Genomic DNA, 11,632 nt, shown 5'->3' on the forward strand with positions numbered 1-11,632 from the left:
ATTATATTCCTGTGTACATCACTACACCCTCTGGCAGTGAATTCCACATTGTAATCACTCTCTGTGAAGTCTCTTGGCAGGGCAATGAAAATGGGTATCCATTTCATCCAAGAGGACCTGGACCTGATACCAGTGACTGTTTGATCACTGTAGCTAAGAATGGAAACTGGCCAGTGGGTAGAGACAGCTGCTTTAATAGCACTTTGACAAACGGTAGAATTATAAAATTACCTCAGAATATGAAGACTACTTCCTTGTATGTCAGAAGAACAGTGCTTTTTCTTCCCAGTCATGAGGTAATTTAAATGGACTGTGCTGATGGTACTACTTGGCCAAGTAATTATTCCTTCATGGTACACAAATTGTAACCATAATTTGTGTAAAAAGGTAAAGGTAGTCCCCTTGTAAGCACCGAGTCATTAGTGACCCATGGGATGACGTCACATCATGACATTTTCTTGGCAGACTTTTTACAGGGTGGTTTTCCATTGTGTACTATAAGGTGATTATTAGTTGGCATGTAGTACAATAATTGAAGTAGGGTGATATATAAAAATAAGTATAAGGTCATGCTGAATATGCCTATGTGAGTTTAGTAAGAGAAGAGTTATGCTATGTGGATCAGAATGAGACAAATTTTAGAATATGGCCAAGCATGGGCCTCTGTCTGAAGAGAGGGGGGCCACACCAAGACAAATGAAGAAGAAACAATGAAATGGTGCAAAGGGGAAAGGATTTTTAATAATTATACAACCCCTGTGTGTTTTGTCTGCAGCTTCGTTAAGGGAAATCTTTCATATTCTTTTTATTACCTTTTCCATGCATACACTTGAACAGAGTGAACTGTAAGCAGGGCTGTTACCTCTTTTATATGAGAGATTGTGCATTGTCATTTATTTGCCTATAGGAATGTCTTTATAGACATGTGAATTTGGGACTGTACAGTACCTAACAGTTAAGTTTAAAGACCTTGTTTTCATCAACAAATGTATCAGGGCAGTTTAAAATTAACTAGTCTAATGCCTTCATTACTGAAAATATCTGCAGTACAATACCATACTTGCAGACAGCAGTGCCCTCTATTGGCCAGGCATGGAAAGCAGCTCATGTTTGGGGCACATTTTTAGGGTACAAATACTACAGGAAACTTCATGATGCTGGTACTGAATTCTATTAATTTCCATCCTCCCTGCCTTCACTGACTGATATCTTTGGCACTCATTAGTTCCATCTGATATTTATTGTCTCCTTCTATATATTTCAAAGGATAGAAAAAAGTTTGACACATTTAGCTACTGATCAGACCACTGTTCATTTTGACAGACTTCATTGCCCAAAATGTGAAAAGTGAAGCGAAGGTAGACTGTGTCTGAGCATGTGTAGAGAGCTTTTCTTCTCCAAAGAATAACAACTACCTGTGAACAAGTTGTGCTTTTAAAAAGATATTTATGTATGTCCGATTGTGTCAAATACATTTGAATATGCTTCTCTTTGAGAGTAATGGAGAATAGGTAGACATCTTAGGCAGATATTTTGATGTGTACTGAGATTGGACCTGTGATTTCCTGAACCAGCAAGTGATAACTGCAAAGAAATCTTGCTTGCACACCTAGATTATCTTAGCTGGATTTGGACACTAGGGTAAGGAGAAAGACTTCCAGGACAAAGGACTTAATTTCTCGGCAGGACAGAGCTCTAGAACATCTCTTCATAGAAATAAAACACAGAGCAAGATTAGAAGAGGAACTGGCAGATAGCCACGGAGAAAGTAAGAAGTGGTCAGATGTCATAGTGAGTGTGCAGAGGGTGGCAGGAAATAGTGGACTCCATTGACAAATTACTGTTTTAGTAGGGGACTGAGGTGGCAAAATATTCAGCAATGATTGTGAGACACTTCAGATCCAGGAGTGGAGGAAAAAGATTCCTTGTTGGTGAATGAAAGATAATGTTCATTGCAGATACAGATTATGGTTTGTAGAGACCTTAAGTGGTTTAACAGCCCCCAGGCCATAGTATTATGCAAATCAATTTTAAACCTGAATAAAAGTGTTAAAAATAGAAGCCACTGTTCCCTTATAAAATGTAAGAAACACAGTAATGTTGTGAAACCTTAAAACAAAATCGGCAAACATTTCAATAAAACCTGCTTAATGGGATATAGCCTCCCAGTCCAAGAGTGTTCTTCCAATAATCTTTCTCTGCAGCATCTTATCCCTTTTGACTTGGGAAATAAATGTTGGCCTTGTGCCACTTGCAGCCTCTAACAAAAGTAGGCTATTATCTACAAAAGCTCATGCCCTCAACAAATCTCTGTCTCAAGAGTCACAGCACTTTCTGGTTATCTTGATCTTATTGGAGGCATTTGAGAGAGGGCGTCTGTGTCATGCCACACATAGCTAGAATAAGATCATGTTTAGTAGTGGCTTACATGCATGAGTGATGCCAATAACTTTGTGGGCAGACCAGTATGCTGCTACCAATGTGCAGTGGTAGTAGTAGGACCTGTTGCCTTTTTACCTTGCTGTGGGGCAAAGCACCCCTGGCCTCTCCTCAAAGGTTAATGTGAACAGTAAGGGGCCTGATCCATCCTGCAGGTGTTACTAATTGGTCTCTTGGCCTACACAGCTCATCTTCAAGGTCAGAGATGGAAGTGTGGTGATTAGCTTCTCATGAGAACCTATGGTCTATGTGATGGGAGAGGGAGAGCCAGAAGTAATGAGGTAATCTTCTAGAGGCTTCTCTTGAAAATGTGTCAGTATTGGATGTTATCCTCACCTGATGTTGCTGGATCCAAAAACTATTATTGAGCTGAGGCCCTGAAGAAGAGAGACTAGCTGGGATTTTGACAGACTAAAGGCCTGGACTATGACCTACCTTGAATTGCAATTTCTAGCAACGTAGAGAATGCCTGAGCTCTTGCATTTAAGGTATATACCATCTAGCTTAAGTTCTAAATAGTGTTAGGTAGTGTTATTGTTTTCTTATCGCATGATTTTATTTACTTAATTGGCTTTCTAGTCTGCCCTTCCTCTTTCCAACAGGGCTCAGGGTAGATTACAGCCATAATTTTATAGCAATAATTATACAGCAATGTAAATAATTAAAACATGATATGAATATTAAAAAACTTACAACAAAGAAGATGGCGATTCAATACAACTCATGGTCCCTGAGAAAGCTATCTTTATGAGTGCTCAAGTCAAACCACATCCTGAACAAGTGGACCTAACAAGATAATGTTAGGCAGAGCAGGGGAGGCCAATGCCACTAGACGCCCACTGCATCATCTGTAGGCCTGATGGAACATCTCCGTTTTTCAGCCTTGGAACTGTAACAAGTCCTGCAGGGCCATGACCTCACTTGGGAGAATGTTCCACCAGGCTGGAGCCAGAACCGAAAATGCTCTGGCTCTGGTTGATGCTAAGTGAATGTCCTTTGGGCTGGGGACCACCAGCAGATGTTGGTCTGTCTGCAGAGCATAAAGCTCTTTTAAGGACACACTGAAGAGACAGTCCTGTAGATATGTAGGTCCCAGACCACGTAGGGCTTTGAAGATATAACCTTGAACTTGATCCAGTATTCAATTGGAAGCCAGTGCAGACTGCTTGTATAAGTGTTCTTTAATGCCCCTGGGAAAATCCCTGAACTCAGGGACAGGATGATAACATCCACCGGGGAGGTTCATATTCCGTCATTGCTAGCTTTTACCTGCCAGGATGGTCATGGATCAAGGGGGCAAGTGATGGGCTTCACAGCAGCCAGGATCCTGTCAACCTCCTCTTGGGACAGTCAACTGAAATTACTGGGCCTGAAGATGGCCAAGGGGCCTCCAGTTCGCATATTGTATCAATAGTGGCCAGCAGGTCTTGGCTGAGTGACAGGATTTTATCTGCAAAGTAGTTGCAAAAGCCTCATAGCTGATTGCCAGTCTACTATCTTTTTGAACTCTCTGTGAAAGAGAGGTTAGAGACCTGATTATTCTAAATAATTGAGCTGGGCAAGAGCTTGTGGATGCAATGGAAGTCTCATGGAATTGCTTCTTAGCAACTTTCACTGTCACCTCATAGACTTTGATAAAAGTCCTGTAAGACAGTAGTCCCTAACCTTTCTGGCACCAGGGGCCGGTTTTGTGGAAGGCAATTTTCCCATGGACCAGGAGAAGGGGCAGGGCGATGGTTTCGGGATGATACAATTGTGCACTTTATTTTGGCGTGGTGGTTAAGTGCGCAGACTCTTATCTGGGAGAACTGGGTTTGATTCCCCACTCCTCCACTTGCAGCCGCTGGAATGGCCTTGGGTTAGCCATAGCTCTCACAGAGTTGTCCTTGAAAGGGTAGCTTCTGGGAGAGATCTCTCAGCCGCACCCACCTCACAGGGTATCTGCTGTGGGGAAAGAAGATAAAGGAGACTGTGAGCTGCTCTGAGATTTGGAGTGCAGGGCAGGATATAAATCCAATGTCATCGTCTTATTATTATTACTACATTGTGATATATAATGAAATAATTATACAACTCGCAGCCTGGTTGCTAACAGGCCATGCACAGGGGTTGGGGACCCCTGCTGTAAGATGTTCTTGCAGCTTCATCATGATTATTCTGCCACACTCATTCTAACCGTCTAATTTCCCATTTCATCTTCCTTAGCTCTGTAGTATACAAAGGGGCTAACTTTGGATGGGAGCAAAGAGGATGTTGGGGAGCGATTTCATTGATGGCTTCAGAGAGTCAGCTATGCCAGTCCTCTACCAGCTCACCAGGGGCATTGAATCCCACAGAGCATTCTGGAAACCAATTGGATCCATTAGTCTTTGTTGGCAAGCATAAATCAGCTTGCTGCCTGAACAAAGAGGAGCTGGGATGCTCAGCCAAGCCTTCAGGGCAAAATGGTCCAACCATGACACCACAGTGGTGTCCAGATCCACATTTATTCCCATCCCAAACATCAAATCCAGCATGTGGCCTGCTTGGTGCAAGGGCGTAGATACAAACTGAGGGAGTCCAGTAGGGGTCCCAACCCTCCCGCCCTGGCGGGGGACCCCAGGATTTCCCCCCTCTTCCCCCGCTCCCAAAAATGGAAGCGGGGGGAGAGGGGGGAAATTGCGAGCCGCCCCGTCCCACAGCGTGCGAGGCCGCCGCGCCGCTGCCGCCCCCTTCCCGCCCAGTGAGGCCACAGGCGGCGGGCCCGCCGGCGCCCAGCAGCAGGAGGAGGCGGCGGTGGCGGAGGAGCTGTCGGCCGAGGGCCTTGCTGGCTGGCGGCGTTGGCAGCACAGCCCCGCCAGCACCAGCACGGCAGCGCCGGAAGCAGCACCTCGGCAGCGCCGGAGGCAGCTCCTCGGCCTCCGGCGTTGACAGCACAGCCTCGCCAGCACCAGCGCGGCAGCGCCGGAGGCCGAGGAGGAGGCCGCGAGCCCCCGGCCCCGCTCTCCATGCCTGCGCCACCGCCCTGCTTCACCCAGGCTTCCAGCCTCAGGCAGGGCCGAGGGGCGGGGAGGACGAGCGGGAGGAGGAGGAAGGGACAGCTTCCTCCTCAGGCGGTGGCTGCGGCGCGGGAACCTGCGGCTGCGGCGCTTGTCACAGCCTTGATCTTGGCTCCACCCCTAACATCTCCTGGCTCCACCCCCAAAGTTCCCAGGTATTTCTTCAATTGGACTTGGCAACCCTAGAGTCCAGTGTCATCATGCATGACACTAGGTTCATGGTCTGCGGGGAAGTAATGTTCTAGGCATGGATATTGAAGTCCCCCAGAACTAAAAGTCTGGGGAAACCCAATTCCCAGCCCAACACTGCCTCCAGCAGAATCAGCAGGGTATCGGCAGGTGTGTTAGGCGGTTGGTACAGCAGCCAGATAGCCAAACTCTCTTCTGCATTCCATGCCAGTCTTACACAATGCTAGCGATTTTTGGTGTGGGGAGTGGCTTGAAGAATAAACTGACTATAGAAAAAATTTTCATATTGATAGAAATTGAAATAAACTTTATAATTCTTTTTTAAAAAAATTAAACAACAGTCTGGTTACTTGTGTACGACTGCCCTGGGGACCCATAGGGTTTGGTGGGATTCCTTGACACTTGGCCCTGCTTCTAGGGAGTCAATGGCTTGACATGGTTTCCCCCTCTTCCACTGTGTCAATTTTATCCTCAATGGTCCTGTAAGGTAGTTTAGAATAGTCCAAGATCACACAACACTCTTGATGGCAGAGGGAGGATTTGAACCTAGTTATCCTCTTTTCTGCTATCCTAGTTATCCTCTTTTCTGCTTTTCTGCTATCCTAGTTATCCTCTTTTCTGCTTTCTGCGGAGGGACAGTGGCTCAGTGATAGAGCATCTGCTTGGGAAGCAGAAGGTCCCAGGTTCAATCCCTGGCATCTCCAAAAAAGGGTCCAGGCAAATAGGTGTGAAAAACCTCAGCTTGAGACCCTGGAGAGCCGCTGCCAGTCTGAGAAGACAATACTGACTTTGATGGACCAAGGGCCTGATTCAGTATAAGGCAGCTTCATATGTTCATATGTTCAACACTCTGACCACTACACTAGTTCTCAAGTAGGGGCATGTTTGGAGCAAAACTTTATGGATGTCTTCTTTAGGCATAACCTGGAAGGGGGTGCAAAATAAGCTGTGATAGTGATGGAATATATCTATTAAGGTTATTTAATGTTTACATCAGGGCTTTTTTTGTGCAGGAATGCAGTTCTGGCTGGCATGGCATCAGGGGTGTGGCCTAATATGCAAATGAGTTCCTGCTGGGCTTTTTCTACAAAAAAAAGCCCTGGTTTACATCATTTTTCCAAGGTAGGAAATGAAAATTCAGATATCACCTTCTTGAGAAGGCAGGCCTAGGCCTAATGACACCCTTGCAGCTTTGTGCTGACGTTGTGCCATCAGCGTGTCAGTATATGCAGTTTCTATGCACATGCTGGGAAAGTGAAAGTAACAGAACTGCCAGGTAGATCATCTAAGTGACAGAAGGTGGCTGGTTGCCAGATTGCATCAGCCTGAGCAATGTCAGCATGACTCAGCAGCAAGCTGATTGGTTATCTGGGTGGATAGTTTGTATAAATGTACAAAGACACTTTACTGTGTGTGGGATATGTATGGTGGAGGTGCAGCGGAGCATTCTGTCGGTTTGGAGAGTGAAGGTGTAAATAAATTGTATATAGTGGCTTTAACACTGCTGTGTGCAAGCCTTCATTCTTTGCATCACTAAAGACCACCCTCACTAAGCACAGGCGCATCAACATAGCGCTACACAATCAAGCCCATTCAACTATTGGATACTGCTAGAAGCGGAGGAAGCCATCTGAGACTGGCCAGATTAGACATGCTGGAACAAGCACTGGCTGGGGGGCTGGTTAGCTGTTGGTTTGATCCTAAAGCTTCTCAGCTGAAGAACAGAAAGCAGGAGCTGTAAGAACTGTGGAGAGCGCTGCATTGTCTGAGCTCTCCTCCAAGCAGGGCCAGCTCTGCCGCTAGGCAAACTAGGCAATTGCCTAGGGTGCTGGCCTTTTGGGGGCACAAAACTGGGCACCCACCATATGACTCAGTGACATTATCAGTGTGGGGGGGGGGCACCAAAAAGTTAGCCTTGCCTAGGGTGCCAGTCTAGGGCCAGCCATGTCTCCAAGCCCAACATTTTGTCCTTGGGAAGATGCAGAGCTGCACAGAGGTTTTAGAGATCATGCTTTGCATGGATAAGGTCCTAGATTCAGTCCCCAGCACATCCACTTAAAGGTTGCCTGGTAGCTGGGAAAGAGCTCTGCCTGAGACCTTAGAGAATTGCTGCCAGTCAGAATAGACAGATCTAGGTTATATGAATAATTGGTCTGACTCTATATAAGACAGTTCCTTACATTTAATTAATTGATATCCTTGCCTTTTGGATCCAAGATTCCCCCAAAGGCAGCAGACAGGATTTGTACATCTGTAGCTAATGTTCTACAAGTTACATCGGTGGCTAACCGAATATTCTCTGGAGCAGCTAATGCAATTCTCCCCAGCTACCGTTTTATTAATTTCTTTCTTTTTGTTTAATTTTGTATGGTTAGCTCTTTGGTGATGTTTTGTTTCCTTCCTGTAAGATCCCACCACTGGAGTTCTGTTCTAGCGATATTGATTTTTCTTTATTTCCTCTTCCCTGACTTCCCATTTGGTGAACTCTTTCTGCTTCACTGGGGAAGCAGAGCCTGGCTAGGCCACCTCCTTCTGCTTACCAGGACAGGACATTGTCACTGGGCTGAAATTTTTCAGGCAGACTCAAAAGGGCAGTTGGAAGATGCTTCATACTGACAAACCTAGTCTAAAGACAGTGTGCTGTTGGGCGAGGTAGCCCATTTTATCAAAACTGCTACAATAGCAGAATTGACACCCCCTTTTTTTTCCTTGAATGAATCTACCATTTACAATGCTATGACAGATAAATTCAACAAGTGAAGCATCCCTAGATTTATTCATTTATTTATTGGAACCTTTATCCTGCCCTACCCTGCAAGCGAGCTCAGAGCGGTTTACATCATAATTCACAATAAAACAAGTCCATAAAAGCATCAGCACATTAGAATTCTAACAGTTAATATTTAAGAGGCCAATTTGAAATACCTGATGGTAATTTGTTTCATTCCAGAATGTTCTAGACCCTTGCCAGGTAGGGCTGGTGGAGCACTTGGATGGTATAAATCAGATACTCCTGGTGCCAATTAATATAGATAGCACCATGGAGCAATAGAAAGCAGTGGAGGCTGATGTTGTTTGACAACTGCTTCCTCAACGAAAGGCCTGGCAGAATAGCTGTGTTTAAAGGCCCTGTGGAATTGCAACATATCCTGCAGGGCCCTGATCTCATGGGCTTGGAGATATGGCTGGCCCTAGACTGGCACCCTAGAAACATTGGGTACATGTTTCACTAGGCCAGAGCAAGGGCAGAAAATACCTTGCCCAAATCAAAGCAAGGTGGATGTGTCTTGGGCTGGGGACCACTAAACTGTGGTCAGAAGAGTGCAAGGATTTACGGGGCACATATGGGGAGAGGTGGTCCCACAGGTATGCTGGTCCCTGGCTGTGTAGAGCCTTAAAGATTAATACATAACCTTGAATCTGACTCAATAAACTGGCAACCAATGCAGCTGAAGCAGCACTTGCTGAATGGAAACACAGTGATACAGAAAGCCATGCCTGTTGAATTTCTGTCATAATCAGTGGCATGCATTTGTGGTGGTCACTGGGACCTACCTGTGAGGGGTATTACTTTAAACCAGGGGTCCCCAACCCCCGGGCCACGGAGTGAGGCAGAGACCTTCCCCTACTCCTCATTTAAAGACCCCCATGGGGGGGGGGGGAGCTGAGACAGGGTGTGGGCATGGTGGCAGTGAAGCAGAGAAATAACGAGGTCCGCACAGACTTACTGGGTTGAAGTGAGGCTTACTTTATGGCACCATAAGCAGAACACAGTCGGGCATGGGCCTCCAGAATGACTGAGTTAAAATCATTCTACATACAGACAGTTTTATTCACACCGAAAACAAGCAGGCAGTCACATAAGCTTATCTGATTCAACTTTCCCCGCCCCCTTGCAACTCCTTCTAGTAAAATTTCCATGACGAAGTTGCCTTATTTATTAGCTCCAGCAAGAGGCTTCTCAATGAGGCCCCTTTGTGTTATCCTAATACACATCTGTGAACACCCACCCACTGAAGGCTGTCTGTGCTTCTAATGAACATTGCATCAGACACCCTCTTTTTGAAGGCAGAAGCATGCTTTCATTCATTATTATAGGGGTATTAATTAATTATTCGGGGGCTCTCCTTCAGCAGCCAGGGGTAGCAAAAACCCCAGCACCCCCACCCTCACTGGTCTGTGGAAAAATTGTCTTCCACAAAACTGATCTCTGATGCCAAAAAGGTTGGGGGCCACTGCTTTAAACAACCACATAGAGATTAAAACCTATTAAACTGACAAAAACCCATACCCAAATTAAAGTGGTGTATTAACTGCTGAATCACCGTGCTGCTTGATAACTAAATGCTCCCTTGAAACACTCAATCTTTGTAAGGCACAGTCCCCAGTCTCTAGGGGAGACATTCAAACTTGTTTGTTCAAGTTCAAAGTGAAACCCCATATTTCCCAGCCAATAAACAGTTGATATATTAATTAAAACTTTATTTTAAAATAATTTGATCACTCTAGATCTGATTAAACAAAATATAGCTGAATAGATACACAGAACACTGGTACACTCCATAGAAATCAATTCTATATAAACATACATATACCTATTTTACCTAAGTTGACTTTAAGAAAAAAGGTTAAGTTTCAAAGCTGCTTATCAACTACTTTGCCAAAAAAGGGGAAAGTAGATTTCACTGAATTCTGTCTCTTAGAGACTCAGGTTAAAGGATATGGCCAGCTTATGTAGAAACTATTATATAGGCCAAAATATGACTTTGTTAACCCTCCTGATTAATTTCTTCTAAAGGCATTATGTAAGATAGTTCTTAACATCCCAAAGAGAATGTTTGAATGCTTCTGGGATTTGTTCTGGAATTTATTTGGGGCAAAAAGGCATTTATTCATAAATTATCCTTCAACACTGAAAATTAGATGTAAGTATGTGTTCCTTCTAAGCTGAGTTAGTGTGAGCTAGCTCACAGTTTTTTAGCCTCCGGCTCACACATTTTTGTTCTAGCTCAGGAAAAATGGCCCCAGAGCAAACTAATTTATGCAGTAGCTCACAACTTTAATGCCAGTAGCTCACAAAGTAGAATTTTTGCTTCACAGCTTAAAGGGAGTATTGTGTGTAATAGTGAAAAAATGCAGATTAACACAAGCACCTAAATGCAAACTCTCAGGTCTGGTTTTCTGTGGATGGAAGGTTTTGGCTGTGAAGTGTGACTTTCTTGCTTCCCCCCCCACTCCTGCTACAGCCACAAATGACCTCCCTGCAGCACAAATGAACAACCCCTGCAGCATTCTAAGGGCATTATGGGCTAGGGAGAGGTGAGAAAGTTATGCTTCACACAAAGAAATCCTTCTATCCCTAGAAAAATTCTTCTAGATCCAACCCAGGGTTACCCTAAATGGGTGTGAAGGCCTCCTGAGTATGTTGGGGAATTAGCCAGGAAACCCAAATAATGTGAGAGGGGGTAATCAAGCAGGATCTCCACCTATGTATACTGGGATTTTTCCCTCAGTAGAACACTCAAATGAACCAGGCTGTGATTAATGAAATGGTTTTTATTAAAGAAAATTAAAGAAACTTATTAATTGGAGAAAGGAAAGGTCCCTTGTGCAAGCACCAGTCGTTTCCGACTCTGGGGTGACGTTGCTTTCATGTTTTCACGGCAGACTTTTTACGGGGGGGTTTGCCATTGCCTTCCCCAGTCATCTACACTCCCCCCCCCTCAGCAAGCTGGGTACTCATTTTATCGACCTCAGAAGGATGGAAGGCTGAGTCAACCTCTAGCAGACTGCCTGAAAACCCAGCTTTCGCCGGGGATTGAACTCAGGTCGTAAGCAGAGCTTAGGACTGCAGTACTGCAGCTTTAACACTCTGCACCATGGGGCTCATATTAATTGGAGAGCACTCTACAAATATACATACAAGTCCAGAAAATAAAAGATGGCAGCTTTACAGAGACAAAGAA

This window comes from Heteronotia binoei, chromosome 21 (genome assembly GCF_032191835.1).
Source record: "Heteronotia binoei isolate CCM8104 ecotype False Entrance Well chromosome 21, APGP_CSIRO_Hbin_v1, whole genome shotgun sequence".
Taxonomy (NCBI): domain Eukaryota; kingdom Metazoa; phylum Chordata; class Lepidosauria; order Squamata; family Gekkonidae; genus Heteronotia; species Heteronotia binoei.